General features: G+C 37.9%; 2 long non-coding RNA genes across 2 annotated transcripts in view; both read left to right on the top strand.

The window, feature by feature from the left end:
- The window catches only part of LOC116724703 (uncharacterized), a 45,505-nt gene extending 34,530 nt beyond the window's left edge, over positions 1 to 10,975 (top strand). Inside the window, exons 2-3 of the long non-coding RNA XR_004340258.1 lie at positions 2,316 to 2,435; positions 10,557 to 10,975. This is a non-coding gene — a long non-coding RNA (uncharacterized LOC116724703). The remainder of the gene's footprint in view (positions 1 to 2,315; positions 2,436 to 10,556) is intronic.
- A 9,520-nt stretch (positions 10,976 to 20,495) lies between these two features.
- LOC116724709 (uncharacterized) lies at positions 20,496 to 21,538 on the top strand. Its single transcript, XR_004340263.1, has 2 exons — positions 20,496 to 20,624; positions 20,840 to 21,538. It is a non-coding gene; the product is annotated as an uncharacterized LOC116724709 (long non-coding RNA).
- Positions 21,539 to 23,913: the final 2,375 nt, after the last annotated feature.

The following is a 23,913-nucleotide window of genomic DNA, read 5'->3' as shown; positions in this document are numbered from 1 at the left end:
AGCTAATGGCAGCGGCAGCTAATCTACAATAGCGATCACTTGTTAATAATCAGAGAATAAACATCAAATCTAGAAACATAAAACTGTAACAGACTGAATGTTCTGTTCATTGTGTGGGAAATATTTGAGTGTTGTTTTTTTTTTTTGGTGTTGAATCCTGAAACATAAAGTGGTGTTGTTATCAGTTGCTATGGAAACGAGTCTGCGTGTAGCGTACAAAAAAAAGTAGCTTTGAGTTGTTCTTCAACCGTTTTTCTGTTATTTCTGCATTATAACAATAGTAACTGCGTCTCCAGGTTTCATTTAGTTAACTGGATCGTTCTGCCGGCAGCACGGCTATGATTAAAGAATCGTCCTTTTTCTCTCCAGTGTTGTGCAAATGAGTAAAATTTCTGGATGTAAACAATAACATGCAGGGGATCCATACTATGTTCCTCTTGTCTTTTTAATTAGGCTGCTGTATTCTACAGATGATGCTGACCAACTTGTACCTCTGATAATTTGTGCATGGCGACCCCGTTTCATTTTATAGATCATTTCTGGGAGCTGCCACTCTTCACACTTCGTACTGTGCGAGTCTTCACAGAATCATGAACTTTCACACGTGTGAAGTCCGGACTTCTCCCCTGCATGTCTCCACTGAGCGTGTAGTTTAGAGATATCTGAAATACCAACAAGAGAGTGAGAAGCAGCGCACAGAGCAACAGATAGCAGAAGGAAATAGAAGATTCTTGTGGAAGATAATTCGCTCAGCTTGATATCAAGAAAACTGCTGTTTTCTTCTTGGGTGTAAATGCGTCTACTCTGTGTCACGGGAAACTGGTTTTTATGTAAATGTTTTACTTTCCTTCCACTGGATAATTGTCAAATTCATTCTGAGCTGAAAGAATAGTGGGAGAAAAATGACACAGTTGCAGACAAAGAAAAGTCGTATGCTTCTGACAAATTCAAACAACAAAAAAAGACATTTTGTACAGTGTCATCCAAACATAAAAATTTTAAAGCCACCGAATGTAACCCTTGTTACAAACCCAATCTCCCTTCTTCAAAGGACGTTTATCTATGAAGAGTTTCATATCAGAGACTCAGGAATATCGTATTTTGCACTAAAGTGTCAGCCATGATGGATTATTTGAGATATATGTAAGAACTGGTACAAACTGTCCAATAGTAGCGGCTCATACTACTGTGGACATCCAAGAGACGTTGTGAGTAATTGATGCTGAGCTCTTTGCAATAAAAACACAACGGTATCAATATCTATTGGTGACATTAATAGATGGTTTGACATTCAGTCTAAACACTGAAGCACGTATTAAATGCACAAGCAGTGTTTCTGTAAGACCAGGCATTGGTTAGAAGTTGCTGTTGGGGTTTTTGTTGTTGCTTCTTCAGATTTGCTGAAATACAGAGCGAGACAAGAGATCTGGCCTCCAAACCGCCATTACTGTCGACAAAAACTCTGAAGGATCTGTTACAACATTTATGTTCCTTTTAAAATCAAGAAAGTATTATTGAATTTAATTAAATTTTTGTTGTGGCTTGTCTTTTTGTCAAGTTGTGGCTGTTTGCTGTTGCGTTACGGCATTATGTTGTTGCATTGCAGGTTTTTGCTGTTGTGCTGCAGCTTTGTTGTTCCGTTCTGACTTTTTGGTGTTGAAATGGAGCTTTTCTGGTTTGGCTTTTGCTGTTGCATTGGGGCTTTTGCATATTGTTAGTCCTTCTGGGCCACTGTAATAATGAATGTGCAGGAAGATGAGAAGAAAACAAAAAGGATTGTGGACTTTGGGTGATGTAGGAATAAGCTATTTCTATTCTGGAGAGAAAAAGAAGAGGTGGCGTAGGACTATAAATACTTGAGTGCTGATTTTGACGACACAGACACCAAACACAAAGGGAACTATTCCCATTTCTTCTTCATATGTTTAAGTTATTTTTTTCTTTGTTTGCACAGATCTAGTACAACACTCTTCAACATCTCAGGTTTGAAACCAATTCCTGCTACACTGAAAATATTAGCACCACTATGAGCAGAAATTCATATTTGACCAAAAACACCTGAGTGAAATTGAATGCCTTGCTGGTATTTTCTCATTTGATCCAATTTAGATGATGTACAGCAGCTAAAGTTAGCTCTGAGGCAAAAGAAAATTCATCTCAGCCAGCAGCTATTCAGGAATGGATATGTTACAACACCTTGGTCGCCTGCATACGCTGTTGATGCTTTAGATGATCGACTGATAGCGTCACTAATATCAAGTCTACATTCAACAAAGTGTTTTTAAAACTTATTCGAACTGTTTTGTCTTTTCCAGGGTGTTGTGATCATACAATATGCAGAGTTGGCCATGGCAGCTGGTGTTTGCTGCTGCTGTCTTCAGTTTCATAAATGAAACAATGAATGACAGGTGCCTCTGGTCGGACTGTGTGATCCGGTAAGTAGTTCTATCGCTGTGTGTCCTGTACGATAGCAGCTGTTTAGGGTTCAATCTCCTGGTCCGGATGTAAATGGGGCGGCAGTAGTGCCGTCAGAACCACTGGCGAAGATCTCCGTTAGCGTTTAAAAGAGCTTCTGTCCAATGTTTCACCCAGTGACATCGAGGTTTAGGCGCTTTGTGAATAAAAACTGTTGGCACAACATTTATTTTTAGCTTGGTAAGGTAACAATCACTTTGTCAGTTTTGCTCCTTCAAATAACTCAAAGTCTTCTGGAGAGAAATGTTGAGGGCACGTTCAGGGATTCAGCTCTTTGCATTGCGCTCCTCTTTTTTTCATGTGGGAAGCGATCCATTCACCTCTCTGTTCTGTTTTCATTTTGTTTCTTTTTTAATACAATAATAGTGACACTAAAATTACACCAGTCAAAAGCAAAATGATAACTTAGGTAAAGTTAGCCGTCCTGCGTTTACTCTGTAGTTTCCAGTACAGAATGGACCCATCCGGAAAAAATGGTGACCTCCATAACAAAAGATAGACATTTTTGACGTAATTATGAGTTTTGGCGTTTCACAAACAGAAATTTTTTAGTTAATAGTAAAATTACAACATATTTAGGCTAACATGTTCAGCTAATCTTGGATCCCTTTAAGATGAAGACCTGACTGCTGATCAGGTTTAGTCTTCTCGTGTACGGTTGACATATTTACCCGGACACTCGGAGGTTTTAGCGCCAGCGGGCGGATTGCCGTTCAGGCTGAACATGCTGCTATTCAGGCTGCTGCTGAGCTCCGGCTTGTTTGGCTTGTTAATATTGTTATCACGTCTGTAATACAAGGAGTTTTTTTTTTTTTACTACAGGATATTCAAGGCGATTTAGCTTCCTGTAATTACAGATCTTGATGAAGGGCTGTCAGTGAGCAGCCATTACTGCACGCCAGGTGTTATGAACTCATGAGTTTTAAAATTAGGTGGATTTTTTACACTGGCTATGTTGTTAATAAAGCGTTATACCATGACATGCAGTTTCCTGAGCAGGAGTTTCATCCAACCCTGATAAGAACAAGGCGATACGTGCGTCAGACTTAGAAAGCGTGTCTGCAAGGAACACAGATTTTAATGTTCTAGATTATTATCTGATGTCCTGCTAATTATACAATCCACATAACAGCCCAAAGCTGTTTTACAAACTTGCTAATCCGAGGAAGTTTTTTTTTTCCTTGTCAGAAAACTTTCAGGATTTTCCTGCCTCTGATTCCAAGTTTTGTCCGTTTAAGTGTGAGCGCCTTCTTATTTAAAGAAATGTTCTTTGCCTGCGTTCATGTGCCAATTACAAATTATTCCAGCTGAATGAACTCTAAAAATATATTTAATGAACAAAACGTCTTCTCTGACACCATGTGATGTTGCTGCGTGACATCTTAAGATGTTTAATTTGCTTCCCTTTGTGTTATGTAAATTTGTTTGACTGACAAGTGCAATTAAGGCAGAGTTATGGCAGTCTGTGCATGCAGCTGACTGGTTGGTGAACTTAGAAAAAGCGAATGACAAAGCAGTTTCTCCTAGAGAGTTTCTGCGAAACTTTCTCCCAACGCCTCACATATATTCTGCACGTGCCAGCCGCTGTCGTTTCTTATTCCTGACATCTAATTCCTGTAAGATAATAAGAGATGCAAACAAAAGAGCTTCTGGCGATCAGAGTGGCAAATTCTTATATTTTCTTCTTTATTACAACCTCAGAGCAACACACCAACAAATAAGATTATAGATTAACTGTGTTTACCGTCAACTTTTAAAACCCAGAATATAGGGGTCCACCAATGTGGGATTTTATCTCCGTATAAATCTAGCTGTTGTGTGAAGGCCTCAGGGGTTTGTGGGCGAACATTAGACAAAGACTAAAAAAATCTGGGAGAAACTTGTGAAGTTTAACTCAAAGTTAGGTTAGAGGAGGATATCCCAATATGGCTGGTGTTTTTAGTTATTTACAAATTCAAAAAGTGTGGACTTTAAGCTTTCCAATGATGTCAAACACATGGAAATCAAACATTTTCATGTGTTTTTAGGACTATTTGTGATTTAAAAGCAGAATAAAAGAAAAATAGACTCAAAAACAAAAATCGTCTAAAAATTACCCACCCATTTCTACCAGTTGCATTTAAATAATTTAATAATTTTTAATTAAATAGAAACAACAATAGCTGACGTGTGAGCAGAGCATCATAACCAAGCAAAGTTATAAAAAACAAAGAGACTGGAGTCCTACATTTTACAGCACAGATCTGTAGAAAAGAATCAATCTCTAGCAAACGACACATCAAAAATCTCAGCAGGTAATACTTGGCTGGACCAATATTAGTTGAATTTACAAAAAAGTTCTCAATACTGACTTTTTGTCAGACAAAGGAAAGAGTAATATGTGAGTTTTATAGATACTTTATCTGTCTCATGGTCACAGAGTGGATAATGTGATCTGGTATAATGCACAACTTGTTCCTTGTGTTTGCAGTTTGGGGCAAATTGTGTTTGTATTAATTCTGACAAACCGAACAAAACTTTATAGCTTCTGGGTCTTCAGGGTGTTACATTCTTCACAAACTGCAACCCTCCCTGGAGCTATAAAAGAGATTTTTATAATGCTACTGACATGACCGCAGCTCATTAGCAAACTACTGTTTTGGGACAGAAATAGGTGAATTTTATATAACATGAACACATTTAAATTCAGTTCAAGTAAAGGTTAGCTTTACTTGAAACCAACTGTTAGCTTTCTAAATGAAAGCTGCAGAAGCGTTGGCCTCCTAGCCTGCTACTTGCCTCCTCTGTGACTTAAATTGTGAATTAAAAATGACTCAAAATGCTTTTGGGTCAAGAAGTTTCCGAGGTCTGGTCTATATTTAGGTGTCCTAAGAAGACTGCTATTACTTTGACATCAGTTTTCAGTTTTCACAGATGAGGTCATAAAATGATTTTGTCCTTAACAGGTTTAAAAACGGTACCAATTCCAGGCAGTCATTCATTAAACACGAGTTTATAAAAAAGCTAAGCACAATCTATGATTCAGCGGGTTATGAAACCACCTTTAACATCAATAAGTGTCAGGAATAGTTTTCTGCCCGACTTCACTGGTTGCTCAGTTTACTATGGAGGAATCTTTGCTCAACCTTATTAGCAGGGTTGGTTCAATTGATTGTTTTTTTCTGCCAGTCTTTTGTTGACAATTCCACTTAATTCTCATCTTTCTTCAGTTCTACATCTGAGATTTCTCCCATTGAGTTCAATTTCTCCTGTTAAATTTCTACCCGTCATATCAGTGAACAGAAAACAAAGTTGTAAACGATTGACGTCCATTTTCTGTGCTTTCTTAGAACCTCCTTCTGCATTTTGTTATAGTTTAGCAATTTCAGAAGAGGAAGTGCAGGTCGTGTTGGCTTCCAAATATTGAGCAAATAGAGTCAGTGCAAGAGGAATGGTTGACATTTTATTGCTGGCAAAGATGTTTACAATACACGCAATTTCCGGTAAGCTTCATACCGACTTGCTGCCGCGTTTCACGGCCAGATGTTAGCTACTAGGTAAAATCTGATCCGATTGTTTAGAACTTCGACACCAACATCAACCAACGCCATAAGAAGAAAAAGTGGTGCAAGTGAACACAACAACTGAGATGCTCAAGTGAGGGTTTGAACCAACAACCCAATAGACAAACCCCTACCATTGTTTCTTAAAGGGGCAGTATCACATAACTTTCTGGCACATAGTGCCATTTTATAGCACAGTCAAATAACTATGTTACCTTTAGTAGTAATAAAAATGCTGTATATATCAAATATGACTGGAAATAAAACTGATATGGTCTTAAAATGGGGTCTCTGTCTCTTTAAAAAGTCCCATTCTTTCTGAAACTCCACCTTCAGGAAGTCATCACAACATGGCTCCTCTATTAACCCTTTATCAACGTTTTCACCAGCGACGCACTGAGAAGTAGCTTGTATGATGAGGTCAGCAGTTCCACCAGGTGTTTGCTAATTGCTGCTGGCTAGTCTGAAGGAATCTAGTGTAGGAGTCATGGAGGCGGAAGCTTGAAAGCTTGGAAATTGCAACACCATCAAGGAGGAGGATCATCGCCTGTGAAGGCGGGGCTAGGTCCACTCAGGCATTTCTGTACAGCTGATTGGTTGCCATGGAGATTAAAGCATTTCTCATAGAATCAAGACAACACTCCAGGTGTGTTTTTGATGAAGGAATAACATTATAACATGACGTAAAGCTCAATAAAGTCGATTCAACATAACACTGACCCTTTAAAGGCACAAAAAACTTGGCAACTAATGAGCTTGATTGCCAGGAAGTTGATGGATAATCGATTACCTGGTTCAGATTCCTGTTAATCTAGTTGCTCCGTTACTTAAATTGAAACATCTGATACCATCCCCACCCTCAGTGGAGATCTGTTCACAGCTGAGCGATCAAAGGTCAGACAGTTCACACAGATCACTTGACTGTGAGAATTGAACGCTCTGACCTTTGGGTGTATTTTCTGAAACATCCACTACTTGGAAGATGGGCAGCTTTCTTAAATGTTTATTTTTAAATGTTAAATAATCCCTCACTTTAGAATAATCAACATCACACATTTTGGAAATACAGCTTTTAGCACGTTTTCCAAATAGCAACTGTTGCTATTGTCTTTCCATGCTGGCAACGTAACAACAAACAACTGTATGCTGCTGAATAGCAATCAGCTAAATAAATCTGTCTTCATGGAGGATGTTGTGCAGCTTTTCCATCATAAATAGAATCTTTTGTGCTTGTTTTTTTATTTAGTTGGACTTTCAATATAAAAAAGATTTGATACATCAGAAATGGAGCGTACAATCTTCTTGTCATTATTCTGAAACAAGTTTTTAGTTTTTACTTTTGCATTAACAAAAATCTGAGAAGGTTGGTACCTCTAAACATTTATGAGATTCAATTTCCCACCGAATACAAAGTGGGGTTTTAATAATGTTTTTGCTTTTGTGCAGTGTCTGCAGTATAACGTCCAGACTTTATGCTGCCCTTGTGTGTCATTGAAATACATGAAGCAGAAGCTGAACAGGAAGTTCAAAGGAAACAAGACCAAGAGCATGAAAACCCAGTGATATTTCTGGAAGTGCAAACCTCTTTTTTACACATCCAAAGGAGAAAGAAAAGTACACATGGTTATATTAAACTTGGTAGATAACAAAAAAGCCATTCCCAAATGCACAAAGTTCTTTTTTGTCATTGGAAAACTATCATAAAAAATGAAAAAATTGAAATAATTTATTAGCTTTTTCAGTAGTTTGAGCCCTTCTTTAAATTCACACAGGCTGAAATATTTCCAGATGATTTACTCCAATTTTAGTTTACCTAAACTCTTTTTGCAGCCACAATATATATATATAAATATATATATATATCTACATTTGTTAAACATTTTCCCCCCGGTGTGAGTAGAATCACAATTACCACATTCCAGAATCTCATTTAGTCATCATTTATTCAAATGTACATAAACTTCCATTTTCTGTTGTTTTATTGCATCTTTTAATGTGTTGAACCTTTTATAGTTACTAATGCAATGAAAATACATTCATATCTGTGCTTTTTCATGGAGAAAATGTTAAGTATGCAGACTCTTGCGCATTAAACGAGTGTTTTGTGATTGAAGCACTACAAAAACCATGGTTACCCAGTGGGGGACATTGACGAATCAAAATGTTGGAGCGCCAGCTGGTTTCACGCTGGTCTTTCTCAAAAAACATCTCAGTGCGAAAGTTTTATCTACTTGTCATATTATTACTGCAAGCAGGTGTCCTATTATCACCACTTATTTACAGCTGTTTCTTTAACAAGCTGCGAGTTTGATAGTTTACTTCTGATTTGTGATCAGAGATGAAAAGTGGAGCTGTTAAAGGGGCAGCATTGTGTAAAATCCACTTTTTGAGCTTTACATGTTATTTCCTGGAGTGTCTTTTTGATTCTTTCATGCATGTTTGAGAAATCCTTTAATCTCCATGGCAACCACTCAGCTGTGCAAAACACCTGGGTGGACCTAGCCCCGCCTTCGAGGATGGAGCCCCTCCTCAGAGCTCAGAGACTCCTTCAGACTAGCCAGTAGCAATTAGCAAACACCTGGTGGAACTGTGCATCAGCTGAGCTCATTATACAAAATTATACAAACTACTTCTCAATGAAACGCTGGTAAAAATGTTGTTAAATGGTTAATAAAAGAGCAATGTTGCGATGACTTCCTGAGGGTGGAGTTTTTAAAGAGACAGAGACCCAATTTTACCACATCTGAAGGTAACAGTCACTTGATTGTGTTATAAATTTGCACTGTGTGCCTGGAAAGTACATAATACTGTCCCTTTAACTTACTGCTGGTAAAATAAAGGACATTTCTATTCTGTTCTGTTGTCCGTAATGTTTCATGGCTTTATGCATTTCCTGGGTAAGTCATAATTTCTCCTTCTTTCATTGTTTCATTGTCTGGTTTTAATGGTAACATGTCCAATGTTGGTGCTTTGGGTAGTGGACATCTTGACTGGTCTGTGGCAGTGTAACCCCCTACATGCAACAAACCGTTTCATTTCCAGACAACGGATTGAACACTGTTCTGCAAGCTTTTGAAAGTTATTAATATTGACCTGTCTGTTGTTTTCCTTTGTCTTCATGGTGATGCTTGTTTTCTAATATTCCCCAACAAACATTCCCAAAACATCTGGATTTGTATCCATACTGTAACCCGGGTGTAAATTTAAACTTCCATTCCCTCATTCTCTGGTTTTTCCACAAATATTATCTCTCGAATCTCGCGATAGTTCTAAAATTACATCACTAACTCTCACGAGACCACTGAACAGCCTATCGCTGCCGAGTATCAGGGTCACATGTGCCACCGCAGCCTATCTGCTGGGTACATTAGCTGAAGCGGGGAAGTATGAAAGACTAGGACGCGTTGGGAGGAGCAGAGCTGCAGGTCAGTTAAGCCTTGTGTCATTTTTTCTCCTTAATTCTGTACGATGCTCACATAAATGTGCTGAACTATGGGATCCAACTACTGTGAACAGAGATGAGATGAAAAAACCCGTTTGTGTGAGACACAAACTGCGGAATTGGGGAGTGTTTCTGTTTACATCTTAGCAGTTAGCTCATTGATGTCACTGTTTGTTTGTGTAGCTGCTAGATTACTGACTGCGATGTAAATCCAGACGCCCATAGTAGCTTTGAACAATTAATTGGAGAACAATAAAGTGCCTTAAATAATTATTGAGCACTTGCTTAGATTAGGTTTTTTACTTTTTATGTCAACTAATTTACATGATGAATATTTATTGGATTTTTTTTTCATGGATGTAATTTATATTGAACTTTATATTTATTGAATATGCATATTGACTGTGTGAAGACTTCTGATTCTCCTGCCAGGCTGGTAGGAGGCTCCTTGCAGCCAACGAACAATTTTGTCCCCACTCTGATCTGTTTTTTTGTCAGCCCATGACCTGCACTGCACCAAGCACTTTATAATTAACTTGCTTGGGACCTCTAACCAACCCCAGCTTGGGGTGGATGAACTGAAGGGTGTGGGTTCATTAATTATGGAACTCTGGGATTGATTCATTGATTGATTTTGGGGTTTTTTGTTTTGTTTTTCTCTTTTGCGCAATTTATACGGCCATTTGGATGTTTTCACTGATGTTGTAAATATGTATATAATTTTCCTCACTATAAATACAAGGCACTCGCAACTGCAAACTTCTAGTCTCTGTCTTCATGAGTCGTATCTATCTTCTGAGAAAACTAACCCATTGACCTTATTGGTCACAACCCATTTACATTGATTTAAAATATAGTATACTGTTATCTTTACAGATATTCCACAATAGTGTTGCACAGCCATACAATATTTGCAATTTTGAAATATTAACATCCCCAAAAGAACAAGGTCTGTCAGAAAAATGTGGGGCTATAATGTGGAAAAAGTTCAAGCGGTAGCAGTTCTTCTGCAGGGCACTGTCTGCTTCTCCATTCTTTGAGAAAAGCAGATTATCTTGCAGCGAGGAACTGCACTTTCTTCTGTTTTTCCTCTTCAGATGTTGGAGGCACCAGCCACCTCAGTGACCCTTGAACCGTGCCATTACCATGTCAGAGAGCCCACGGCCCCCCAAGCTGACACTTCACAATGGCGCACAGGAAACGGATGGTTAATACACCCGTCACAATCATGTCACGCTCTTTAACACAATGCTGGGAAAGTAACGGAGAAATAAACCGTCACCATTTTCTAAAATATGTTTTCCTCTCCGCTTCCCCATCTGCCGCTGTTTCGTCAAGTGGATTCACACAATCGATACGTCTCGAACAGGATGTCTATCCAGTCCTGTTTGTCGAAAACTGACAAGAGTCGGACCGCAATCCGAGAACGGGAGCAATTTCAGGAAGAAAGCATCTCGGTTTGCTTCGGTGGAGTTTGTTTCAGGTTGTAATTAAAAGTTTGGTGTATACCACCTAATAAATCTTTGCCACATTTCCAGGATTCTCAGGTAGCCCAACCATTCCTATTAATCATGGATGGCGTTTGCTCTTTTATATTAATGCGCTGAAATATCATCAGTTACCCTGCGGTAATTGATGCAGCAGATTGTCTCCATATTCCCCGTCACCACAGCTGTGCAGAATACCAAATGAAAGGGAGATCTCCTCTCACACTCACTCCAACACCCCGCTGTATTAATGGAGTTTCTGCTCTCAATGACAAGCAGCGATAAGAACGTTAGAACATTAAAACTGAATATTTTGTTTCTACTCGAGTCTTTATCTCTATTGGCAGAGTGAATCTCTTGCGTCTTTCAAGTTTAGCCGCTGACTTTTGAGATTTTGGCCCTTTTCTTTCCGCCAACCTGCTGGAAACATTTCTCCAGTGATCTAAAAGAGCAACTGGTCTACTCAAAATCAAATTTTGACTTTTGGCTTTGTGTGTTTTTTAAGCTTTGGTCTCAAACTGATGATGTTTTCTAGAAAATGGTCAAAACGGACCAAATTTATTCTCCGTTTTTCTGGTCATAGCGACCACGCAAATGTTTTAAGACAAACTAACTCACACACAAATACACAGATCAGAGCATTTCAGTGATAGTTATTTGTATCTTACTCCTGTACATAAATCTGGTTACAATCCAGCAGCAGGAAATGGAAATACTTTTAACTCTTTAACGCTCTTAAAAATCTTGTAACTTAATGCAAAATTTTACTAAAATAGTCACAGTCTCTTTTTGAATGTAATCAACAGACTGAGTGCCAACTGTGGACTAAAGTAGAGGGTTTAAAGACATCCAACATCAGTTGAACACCTTGGCTTAAGTATGTTGTAATTTTCCTATCAACTAAAAAATTGCTATTTGCGATACACCGATTACTTGAAAAATGTACATCTTTTATATTTTTCACTCCTGGAGGTCATAATTTTTTCACCCAATGGGTTGATGACGCGTTTTAGTCCATTCTGTACTGGAATCTGCAGTCAACACAGAAAGGCTAACTTTACCTGACTTGTTATTTATCATATTGTGTTTGACTGGTGTAATTTCAGATTCTGCCACACTGTGTCACTGTTGGCTGTAATTTTAAAAAATGGTGAGGAGAATCTGGATGCTTTCCACAAGAACAAAAACAGGAGAGTGCATAGAACCAGAGTCGAACACAACTTCCAAAGGATGTAAATTTGTGCCCTCAACATTTCTCTCCAGAAGACTGAGTCCTTTGTAGGAGCAAAACTGACAAAGGCTAACAGGTGATTGTTACCTTAACGAGCTAAAAATAAATGCCGTGCCGACAGTTTTCATCCACAAGGCGCCCAAACCCTGCTGCCACCAGAGCAAGAAACGCTGGGCGAAACATCAGACTGACAGCACTAGAAGATCTTTCAGTTGCTAACAGAGCCTTTCAAATACTTTAATCATCGCTGTTTTGGTTGGACCAAGCTGTAGTAAGACCTTTAGACTTAATTTACCTGGAATGAATTGCAGCGTGAAAATAGCAACATTCGTTTGACAATATTTTATTATAATTTACAAAAACTAAACAGCCTACAGTATTATTACTGTACAGTTTTTACATCCAAAATAAATTGTTACAACTAATTATGGATCTTTTTAAAGCTTTTTATTTTAACAGAGTAGGGAACTCCAGAGAAAACACAGGTAGGTTCTTTAAAAATCTCTTTACAGGAAAGATACTAATTAATTCATTAAGCCAAATCTCCACTGAAGCCACTTTAAGGATCTAGACGTGTGTAGTGATCTTAAGTAGGAGGATGTGGAAAGCATTAGGCTGAAGTCAGGAGCCGGTGACATTACATAGTGAAATCTGGACATTGGACTCCACCTTGTAGAGATAAACAACCTCAGGACTAGATTGTAAGTCGCCTGGATTGTCACATATTGATGCATGTGGCAGGAAAAAGCCCCATGTGGTTTAATCCACTGCAGCTCCAACTGTTGCAGGTAATGATCGTACAAAGGGAAAGGTGTCAGTCAAATTAGCAACTATGTCGCTATGTTTAGCAACTTTTTAGACTTTGTTTTCTTTTTAAAAAAGCAAGAAGCGACAAATCTGGTGAGTTTTCTGTTTTGTTAGAGATTCTGAGATTTCATCTGCTCAGTGTCACATTGTTCAAACCTTTAATGTGACATAAACTAAGGGTTCATTTGGATTTGATTAAAGTTTGAAATTCAGTTGGTCAATTGAAGTAGGCAGGAGATAATATTGTGATCCACGCTAATAATCAGATTTATAATAATCAGGCACCAAACAATGCTTTCCCCCTCATTGTTAGATCTGTGGCCTTGCTCTCTATTCAAGCCCAAACTGATGCGTCTGCTGTGTCTTCTTGTCGACTTCTTACACAAAGCACAGCTACTCAGAGCTGCTTTTGTGCTCATTGAGAACTCCCGATCTTATCAGAGTTTATGCTGAAGTTTGTTTGAAAACCTTCAGGTAAGAAGGTTTCCAGAAGGCATTGGGTTTACTACAACTAAATACGCAAAATACGAGTGTTATTAAGCTCGTAGGACTGTAGGGAAAAGGTGGTGGAAGACTTTGTTTACTTTGACTGTACAATTTCTATAGAACTGGAGCAGCAGGACTTGACTGCAACAAAAGCACAACAGTAAACAATGAAGTTACAAAACAACATTTAAATGTGCGAATTCATCGGGTTTGTTTATGCTCGCAATATGTTTCCCAGAGGATCTCCATAACTTGACAGATCTGTGTTTATTCTCTGCTTGCGCCTCCATGTCCTTTATGCTCTTCGCATTATTTTGCAGTCGTGTCTCAGGATGAAAAGAAGCAAAGCGGGAGTAAGACTTGACGGTTTTGAGGTTTTTATACATGCATCATAATTGCAGACATTTTTATGCTGAAAGCAAGATAAAGAGTTTCAATTTTAGTCAGCTGGCATTGATCCACGTAGCAGACGTTTCTTAAAGGAATCTAATGTTCATTTCCACTCGCAGGAGGTAAATGTCCTAGTCAAAGGTGTTGGAAGACCTCAGTGACTAAACTCTTCCAATTTCACGTGCCTCTAATGGCTCATCTTTTTTCTCCGATTCGTCATACAGCCATCTGGTGTTGCATGACCAAACCAATGTTTTTAGCTTCTTTTTCCTTCTCATCTGTCTTTCCACTTTAAAAAAAAAACAAAAAAAAACACATTTTAAACTAGATTTGCATAAACCGGCAACAGTCACGATTCTACCATCTGTGACGCTGTTGTCAAAAAATAATGCAGCAGATTGTGAACTGCTGCACTCGTTCTAGTTAAGTCAACTTTGACGGACAAAAGAATCTTATTTTAGTCCTTATACCTTTGAAAGATCTGGAAATGTTATTTTAAAGCACTTTGAGCACCTTTGGCTTCTCCGGCTTCGTCTAAAAACATGACTGTTAGGTTTATTGGTTTCTTAAATTGTTAAATTGTCCTTACGCATGAGTCTGTGTCTCTGTAGCTCCATTTACATTGACCATATAATTGTGCGATTTCAAAAATAAAGAAGCCAATTTTGATAAATAGTTTTGCCGCTAGGATAATGTGAGGTGTTTTTGGTTGTATCAAAATTGGTTTATTTATTGTTTCGCGTCGAACCAACAACCAGATGTCACCGTTGGTGCAAACCACGTAGAAGAAGAAGAAGACAACAGGAAGTGGTTGGAGGTTCATGGAGCTGCTTTTTTTTATGACTTATCTCGTGAACAAACTTATTCATGAGTGACTTTAATTGTATTTCTGGAATTGTGTTTTTCCAACATTAGCGGATTGACAAAGTTCGCAATGGAAATTTGTGTTGCCCTGTGGTGGACGGAAGCCACATGCCACCAATTAACCACTGAAGAGAGGCAACAATGGATGTTTCACTGTTTATTTGACCTAATTTCTAACAATCTGCAACTGGCGGCCTCACATTTGATCCAAAAATGTGTTGGTAGGCAGAGGAGTTCTGTTTCAACCCAATGACAGAAACGTTCCCACTTCGTCCTATTCAAATTACCCCACGAGTCTGAAATGAAATCATCATCTAAAAATGTAATTTTTATTTAATGAGGTTATTTCTGCCTGCTAAAATCTAAAATATTTAAGTGTGACTTAAAGCAGGAACACTAAATCTGAAAGGTAAACCTTAAAATGTAAAGGTGTTCTTTCTTTTGCTGTCACTGTTGTGACAATAGGATGAAATTTTCAAAGAGGCATTTCTCCCAACAGGATCCTCAACCACTTTACTGAAATAACGCCAGTCTCTGCTTTGTTGCATGTGAATTGACTTGCACATGTCTGCAAACTGATATTTGGGCTTGCAGCCCATCTTTTCATGCTGTGTGACAAAAATTGTTGGCAAACACCATTACCAGGTAAACTCATCAACGCTGCGCCGAGGCAGCTCAATTTTCTCTGTACAAACTTATGTTTTTTTATAGCACCTTGTGCGCAAAGCATTTCCACAGGTGTGTGTGCAAAACATGACTTGGACACAATGCATGTGAAGCTTTGCCTTGGACTTGCAAGGAAAAGGATGAAAGAAGCGGCTCATATTTTCACAAATTCTGCAGCTTAAAGCAACAGAAAGAGTTTATTATCAACCTACTTTCTATTGTTCCTGAAGATGCGTCATCTATTTAAAAAGGTTTGGTTTTGAAGATGTCTTTCAGATGGCAGAATTAAAGAAGTATTTTGGATGAGAGGTGAAATTTGTCCCACTGAAGGACATTTTCAAGATGTGTGAAGCTACATTAACCCTAAAGATGATAAAGAAGTTTTTTTAATCACTTTTGAAAAGATATAACATCCTACGCCATCGACATATGCCACAAAACACTTCAGCAAACTATCTGACACGAATCTCAGTTTTAGCTTCCACATTTAAGTATTCATGTCTCACTTTTAAACGTGTGGGGTGAATCTTTAATTGTGTTGATAGAGGGAGCTTTGATCAATCTGCAGGGTCAATGTCGCGTTGGAAGACAAACCGATAACTAAACCCTCTTCTGCTGCTAATTGCTTTAAGCTTTACATCTAAGTTTACTCATTTGAGATGCGGATTCATCAAAAAGGACTTAGAAATAAGGGTTAGAGGTTAACAGAGGAGGGTAGAGTACCCAAACAACATATTCAAGAAATTACTGAAGAGTATTTGATAAAAAGTCTACTTGAGTACTGAGTAAAGGATCGAATTATCAATCATTTAATATTCAAAAATTACGTAATTATATGGACCAAAATGTAAAGTAGAAATTTTGGTATACTAAGGATGAAAATGACAGAACGTCATACAAGTAACAGAAAAACAGAAGCTGCAGGTGTGTGTCTGGTGAATTTTTGGTTAAAACATGTTTGTTTTTTACTCAGTAGGTAGAAAATCCAGACATTTTACTCAATCAAGAGTAGAAATGCTTCGGAATAAAATTACTCAAGTAAAAGTGACAAGTGCAACATAGGAAAATTACTAATAAAAGTATATATATACATATATTTTTCAAGACAAGTTATTTACCAACTCTGGGGTTATGATATTGTAGTATTGGGACGATCCAGCCAAATTTGCGGTACTGTAACTCCGCCCCACTTCGCGCCGTCTGAAAAATTCCAACGGTTTCTGAAAGGCGAGACGTTGCGCTTTCCAGCCAATATCGTTTTATTACGGTAATTTCACCTCCACCGCAGCAGAGAGTGAAATTAACCTGATGAAACACTCTCTTGATAGATGGTAAATTGTGAAAAAAACTTGCTAGATTTTGAAAGTTTCAGAGATTTCTGAAAGCTGCAGGACACTTGAGGCCCTCCAGGACTGGAGTTGACACCTGTGCAAAAACCTGCACCACCACGTTTCACCGTGACAACACTGTTGCCACGGCTACAGGCCTCTTCCTGCATCCTCCGAACATAAGGAATGTCTCTATTCCCAAAGACTTTGAGTTTCATCAGACGAAAGGGAACGCTTCCAGGTCTTCAGCGTAACTCTACCTGAATCGAAGAGGTTTGATGATCCAACCTTTTAATTCAAACCTCTGCAGAGTTTTAGTCTGACACAATAACTCCCAACTTGGTTTAGCCATTCATTATTGTTTTAGCAGGTGTTCCTGGTTCTTTAGAGACGTTCCTGTTTAGGGTTTCAGACATGTTTGTCTTCCTACCTCTGCCAGCTTTCAGTTAATGTTTCTTCTCCAGTTCTCGACTCTTTGAATCACTGTAATAAATTCTCTTGTGTTTGTTTTCAGCTTTACGCTTTCTTCTCTTTTGACAGTTTCAATTGTATCTTGATCTCACAAGCCTTGACCATTATAAAGTAAAAACAACTAATTGTGCTTTAGTCCGGTGCCTTGTGCTGCTGCTCAATAAAAAGGCAGGTTCTTAAGGAGGGTCATGATTTTTGACCCGGATTGTTTTTGGGTTTCATAGGATAATTGCAATTCTGTGTGCAAACTGAAACGATGTAAGCCTCCAAAACAAACCAAGGAGATGTGTGAGCAAGTCTGACTTAACTCAGGAAATAAATATATAAAGCAGGTTTTCAAAGGGAGCAGATATATTTGAGCTCATGTGTATATATATATATATATATATATATATATGTATATATATATACGGGTAGTGTTTGCAAAGTGACAGAAATAAACACCAAATCTGTGTTATTTCACCTTTCACAATAGAAAGAAATGGTCAGTTTTTCAAAGTCATATTTTACCGTATTATTCACAAATGTTCCAGTTCCAAAAACAAATATTTGATTATCAAAGTAAACATTTACTAACAAAATAAATATTTAGCTAGCTAACTTTAGTTTGAAGATCATGTATTTAGCTTGGAGCAAAAATATTTAGCTTAAAAATATATATTTAGCTACTATTAAGCTAGTTAGCCTGTTTAATATTTAGCTTGCTAACTGAACATTTTGTTCCAAACTACAAATATATTTAACTACTATATTTTAACTTAGCCAGCTTAATATTTAGCTTGCTAACTAAACATTTAGTTTGGAACTACATAAATATATAAATATTTAGCTCAGCCAGCTTAATATTTAGGCGGCTGACTAAACACTTAGTTTGGAGCCAAATGTCTAATTTGTAAACTACAGTTTACATTATATTTAATCTATAAAATAAATATGTAGCAAAAATATTAGCTTCCTAATACTAAAATGGATCTTATGACAGGCTAAATAACCCAAATTATTGCTGTTAATTGTTGACTAACTTTACAAAGCGCACCATATAAGTGCAGCTAAATTAAGATTTAGAAATAAGTAAAATGGTAATTTATTTAAATATAAAGAAGCTTTTAAAAAACAATAAAGCTGCTAATTAAACAGACAGAACCTATTCAGTCCTGACTTGAAGCAGGGAACCATTATCTCTATCTTCTATACAAACACACCAGGCTGCAACATAAATGAACATAATAAGCTGAAGTGTTTTCTCTCATCAACGTTCAATGATGATACGTCATCTGATCGCTAATAATAGCCTCACAACAGGGTAGGAAGAGGCGAGACTGACTGAGTTTTCTTTAAATCACGCTTTTCCCATTCAACCTAAGGAACCAGTGCTCACACTACCAGCTACTCACCAACAGCAGCAACTTTACTGGCTAACAAAAAGAAAGAAAAAGGCTGGAATTGTCCATTTTTACATTTACATAAATCTGCATCGAATAAACAAAAAACATTTGGTCACAATAAAAATAATAAGTTGCTGCAGAGGAGACTCTTCTTCCTAAATGAGGAATGTTGCGGTAAAGCAGCTTTTTAATCATCCATGTCTTTCCCGCTTTATTTCAAAAGATGCTTGAAGAAATCGGAGGCCATCTGTTCATAAGTGGAAGTTGTAGTGAAGTTACCTTTCAACAGCATAATTAGTCTCAGAGGAACTTCAGATCAGCCGAGTAATTGCTCCGAAAGCATTTGCTAAAGTGGCTTTATTCGAAACTAATTAAAATCATATCTAAAGCTTAAGAACACTTTTTTTTTTTTTTAGAGAGTGAAATATTTAACAAGATGATCTGACATTGTTAAACCAAAAATAAAGCAGATTGGACTAAGACAACGGATCTGGACGGAGTAAATAACAGACAGAGGAACTCATTGCTAACGTGCCGGTTAGCAATCAGGATCAGGTAAAAACTACACAAATATAGATATTTAGCTTAATATTCAGCTGGCTAACTACATATTTAGTTTGAAACTAAATATGTAGTATGAACATATACATACATATTACTCCATTTTTCATGTCATGACAGCCAGAAGTCTAATAATTGTAAAACTTTTCTGTATTTTAATAACAATCAAGTTTTTCCACTTGCATCTTATAGATATACGCTAGTAGAAGTCGTGTTTTATATTTAACTGATTATTTCATTTAGACTGAGTGAAGTTGGCCTTCCACCTTCTTCAAATCAGACAAAAATGGTGTCAAATGTTTGTGCTGCTGTGGATTTTAAGATATTAATGAAATTTTAAAGGTTAATTTGGTTTTGTAATAGTATGGGGGCTGGTTGACCTTTCATGACCTCTGGAAACATTTATTAATATCTTTAAAATGATAGTGGCACAAACAAACAAAAAATTATGCACAAACATTTGACACCATTTTGTCTGGTTTGAAGAAAGTGGGGAGGCCAACTTCACTGGGGTGGAAAGGTCGCCAGTCCGTTACGGGTCAACAGAGAAACACAAAACAACATAAACCATAAAAATAATCTACAATATTCTATATTTATCTACTGCAGCAAAAACTCAGCTTGTTGACCCTGAATATATTTGAAATATTTTATTTACGTTGTGATAAGAGTTTTCAGTAGAGTTAGGCTATAAATATTAAGAAAACACGAGTAAATTATTTCTATTTCTTACTTCTTTCACTATTTTAAATCAGTCTCTATCAACACTTTTCCAGGCTTTTTGAAGGTCCTTTAAATAATTTCTTTTCAGTTCAAAATGTATATTTTTAAATATATAAAGTTATATCTCAGACTGTTTCCTTTTTTCTAAAAAGACAATACTGCCTCTGTAAACATCTTTGAAGTGATAGAGTCTCCTGAATAAAAAGGGAGATGCATAGCGTCACTGTAGAGTACGCCTTTTACAAAAAAAAAAGTTTCTTTTAGTGAAAAGACTTAAACGGAGAAGTGAAAATTCCCAGGTTTGGATTTTATCTGGTACCTGAAGGATCTGCAGAAAGTCTGAAAATATAAATTCTGATTAATTAATCTAACCAATGTGTGCTGCTGATTTTTATTGACCCTGTGCAGAAAATGCCAATTATTCCCAGGTTTTTCCCCGGCCTGTTCTGGGTGAACCCGCCTCTCGCCTAATGGCTGCTGGAAACGGACACCAGAGCGTGAAGTGTTTCCACCTTTTTACAACACAATTATTCACTAATAAGCAAAAGTCCAATATTTCAGTTTGACATTTTATCCCGTTTGCGTCTCCAAATGAAAGCGGCTTCTCTTTGCGCTCTGCTTTTTTTTTTGTATCTCTTCTTGCTTTTTAAAACCTCCCACTGATGATCGCGTAATGAGTGGCGGCACTCCGCCTTCCTCTCACTTCCCCACTGCAGCCGCGCACAGTCATCATGTCATCACCGTCTCTCCTCCCAGCGGGCGGCTGGTAAGTATCAGTGAACAGTTTCAATTTGATTCACTCTGCTGCAGCTCCAGGAAACACACAAAGCCTCCCGCTGTGTGTGTGCGTGTGTGTGTGTGTGTGTGTGTGAGTAGGTGGGTGATTGTGATTATGTGGGTGTGTGTCCGCTTTCCGTGCCTGTATTCGGGAGGATTTAGGGCATCTCCTCAATCCTAATCCATTTGCTCACACTCTCACAGACACTGAGGAAGATCCGGCTGAGCGGAAGCGTGTCAGTGCTGCATCTTTTTTTTTGTGCTTCATGTTGCTGCTCTGCATCAGCCAAACGCCGCCATGGAAACTCTGTCAAAGCCACGTTAAGAAAACACTCCTGCTGAAGAAGATCATTTTTTTTCTTGTTCCCCAAACACAATTTGTGCTGCAGAGGGTTGTGTTGGAACGCCATGGTAACCGGCCAAAAAACAACGAGAATAAACGAGGTGCGGAGACGAACGCATGACCAGCGCATACGTCCCATGCGTCGTGCGATGAAACCTTTTCGGTTAGACTGTTGCTCTGCGCGCTGCTGAACACCCTAATGAATGCTGCTGCCTGTTCCCCAGAGAAAGCGCCCACTGTTCGCCTGCATCCCAGAGGACGAGGCAAGGTGCTGCTGGCTGGCTCTTTAATAACCGCCACCGAACGCGGCGCCTCCACAAAGCTATCTCTGAGGGATTAATCCACTTCAAAAACCAATTAATAGGAGGCGCGGGTTAAACTGATGCAAGCAAACAGCCAAGAGGTAAACAAGACAGTTTCGGGCTCACTCTCTGCTGCTTCTAGTGCCGTCAGACGGAGGGAGAGTTTAGAGGCCAGAAGAAAAATGCAACCTCTGAGGTCAAAAGTGCATTGAATTGTCATAAAGATGTAAAAACTCTGAAAAATAAAAGTTTATTGTAGCTGTTTATCTCAAATCATTGTTCAACAATGAAAAGGAAATTTAATTTCTTAGACAAATGCAACAAAACTATTTAATTTAAACTTTTAAAAGAGAATCTAAACCTAAGCAGCAATGTTAAAGCTGCACTTTTATTAAAGATATATGTATATAATTTTTTTCTACATGATTGTTGAAAATCCCAAAATGTTGAGACAGCATGTAATGAGACAAATAATTTGTTAAAGAATATATATGTCCTCTCTGCCTTCTCTCAGTGCTAATTATAAACAACCAATCAGTCAGGAGGCGGGGCTTAATGCTGTCAATCATCCCTGTGTGCGCACAGCTAACCCACCTCCCCTTTGCTATAGCTAGAGGCAAGCCTGTCGTGAATGCTAAGGTTAATTAGCATGGCCACCAATAAATAGTTTTCCAGTAACTGAGTTGTTCTCCGCCATTAGTACATTTAGCAGAGGATTCACAAGGGTGATTGACATCGCTAAGCCCCTCCTCCCGGCTCTGATTGGTTGTTTTTGGTCTGGAGCAGCGCATTTTGTAGCACAGTAATATTTTCACAGATTTTCTGTCTCATGACGCGCGGTCACGGCATGGTGACAGTTTTAAAAATATATACAAAAAACTCTTTATAAAAGCTACTGCATATTTTAGACAATTCAGTTTTAAAAGAACATTGATAGTTTTATCTTATCTTTAATGGACGAAATGTGTGTAAAGATTCCTGCAAACAGTTGGGATGAACCGATATGTAAATTTGGGCCGATATTAATGTCCGATATTAATATTGTCGTTATGTCCGATATTTACAGATGTTATACATGTTTTTACTACTTTTCTGAGTCAGTTAAACTTCCCATAATCCTCTGCTGCATCACCAAACAAATATCACATGACCAAACGTCCTCAAGATACCAATGGCATCAAGATGGGAGTAAATACTCGTAGTCCCAGTTCATTATTGGTTAAACATTGGTATAATTAAACCTTGTGTTTGGTGAAAGCGTAATTTTGACCGGTCCAGACGATTCAGACTCTTGAGTGATGAACCTGAACTGGCAGATTTTTATTGTGCTCCCAGAGTTTATAAAGGTTAATTGAAGATGTCCAGAAGGAAAATTTGCAATTCGCGCCGCTTTCAAGACATCAAGTAGAAAAACTAACAGCCGATGGAAATAAAGTCGATGAGTCGTCAGCATGAGTATCACGGCTGACGAGTAAATTGATCTGAATGTCTAGGAGCTTTTAATAGTAGCAATTAATGACTTCCTGTTTCCCTGGGGAATCATTTTTATGTGACACAAACACCATTTCGCTACTGTACAAAATGTTAAAAACAAAACACAAGATTCTAAGCAAGATAAATAAAGACCACCTTAATTTATCTGATTTAAGAAAGGTAATAATTTTATGTCCTCCATTTTGTTTAAGCGCGATGTGCTTTTCCACGTTTATCTTTTTTATCTAAGCAAACTTTACTTGAATTAGTTTATGATGGTAGGAAGGAAATTATTTTCCTCTGTCATTCTTCCTGGTTGGCATGCAGATAGCATCTGATGGTTGCTATGGAAACATGGTGATCTCAAGGTGAGATGTTTGCTGCAGTTCTCCATCAGAAAACTTTGAAGATTTCTCATAATTATCCCTCCTCACTTTGCATGGCGGAAAAAATAGATATGGCTCATCATTCAGTGTGCAGTGACTGAAAGTATTGGGCCATATTTATTACCATATTTGCCATAAGTGTTAAGAATTTGAGTTTTTGTCACTGGTTTCCCTTTTTATTAAACTTACTATAATAATAAATCGAATAAAAACAGAAAAAATGAAGAGACATACAAATAAAATGTTGGATTTTTCACACCTGACAGTGCAGAAGACTCAGTTTGACTGGGGAGCTGCACTGTGTCAAACAATCCAAACAAATTGAAAAACATGTTCCCCTCCTCGCCTGCGGGGGCGCTGCACCAAAAACCTCTGAAGAAAACACTCAGCGCACCTTCCTTCTTCACCAAATGTAAACAAAAATGGAGTAGAACCAGATTTTAGCGGTTGTCCAATTTCTTTATTAATATACATTAATGGATGGGACTTCTCCTGTTAGCCGCTAACGCTAGCGTCACTTCTGCAGGCGGCCATTACTGTGAGTCGACAAAACAAAAGTGTTCCAATACGAGCAGGAATCTGTCACAAAAATGGTCGTAGCTCCTTATTTCATACCCGATTTCTATAAAATATGGCTTAAATTAAAGCTGAGAAAATGGTTGATATTTTAATATATATTTCTATTCTCCCTGAATATGAATCGATAAAATGTTTGGTTTATGTTAAAATGCAGGAGAGGACTAAGCAAATTTCTCTTATATTGGACAATAATTT

This window comes from Xiphophorus hellerii, chromosome 8 (genome assembly GCF_003331165.1).
Source record: "Xiphophorus hellerii strain 12219 chromosome 8, Xiphophorus_hellerii-4.1, whole genome shotgun sequence".
Taxonomy (NCBI): Eukaryota; Metazoa; Chordata; class Actinopteri; order Cyprinodontiformes; family Poeciliidae; genus Xiphophorus; species Xiphophorus hellerii.
This window is presented reverse-complemented; position numbering and strand designations above follow the sequence as displayed.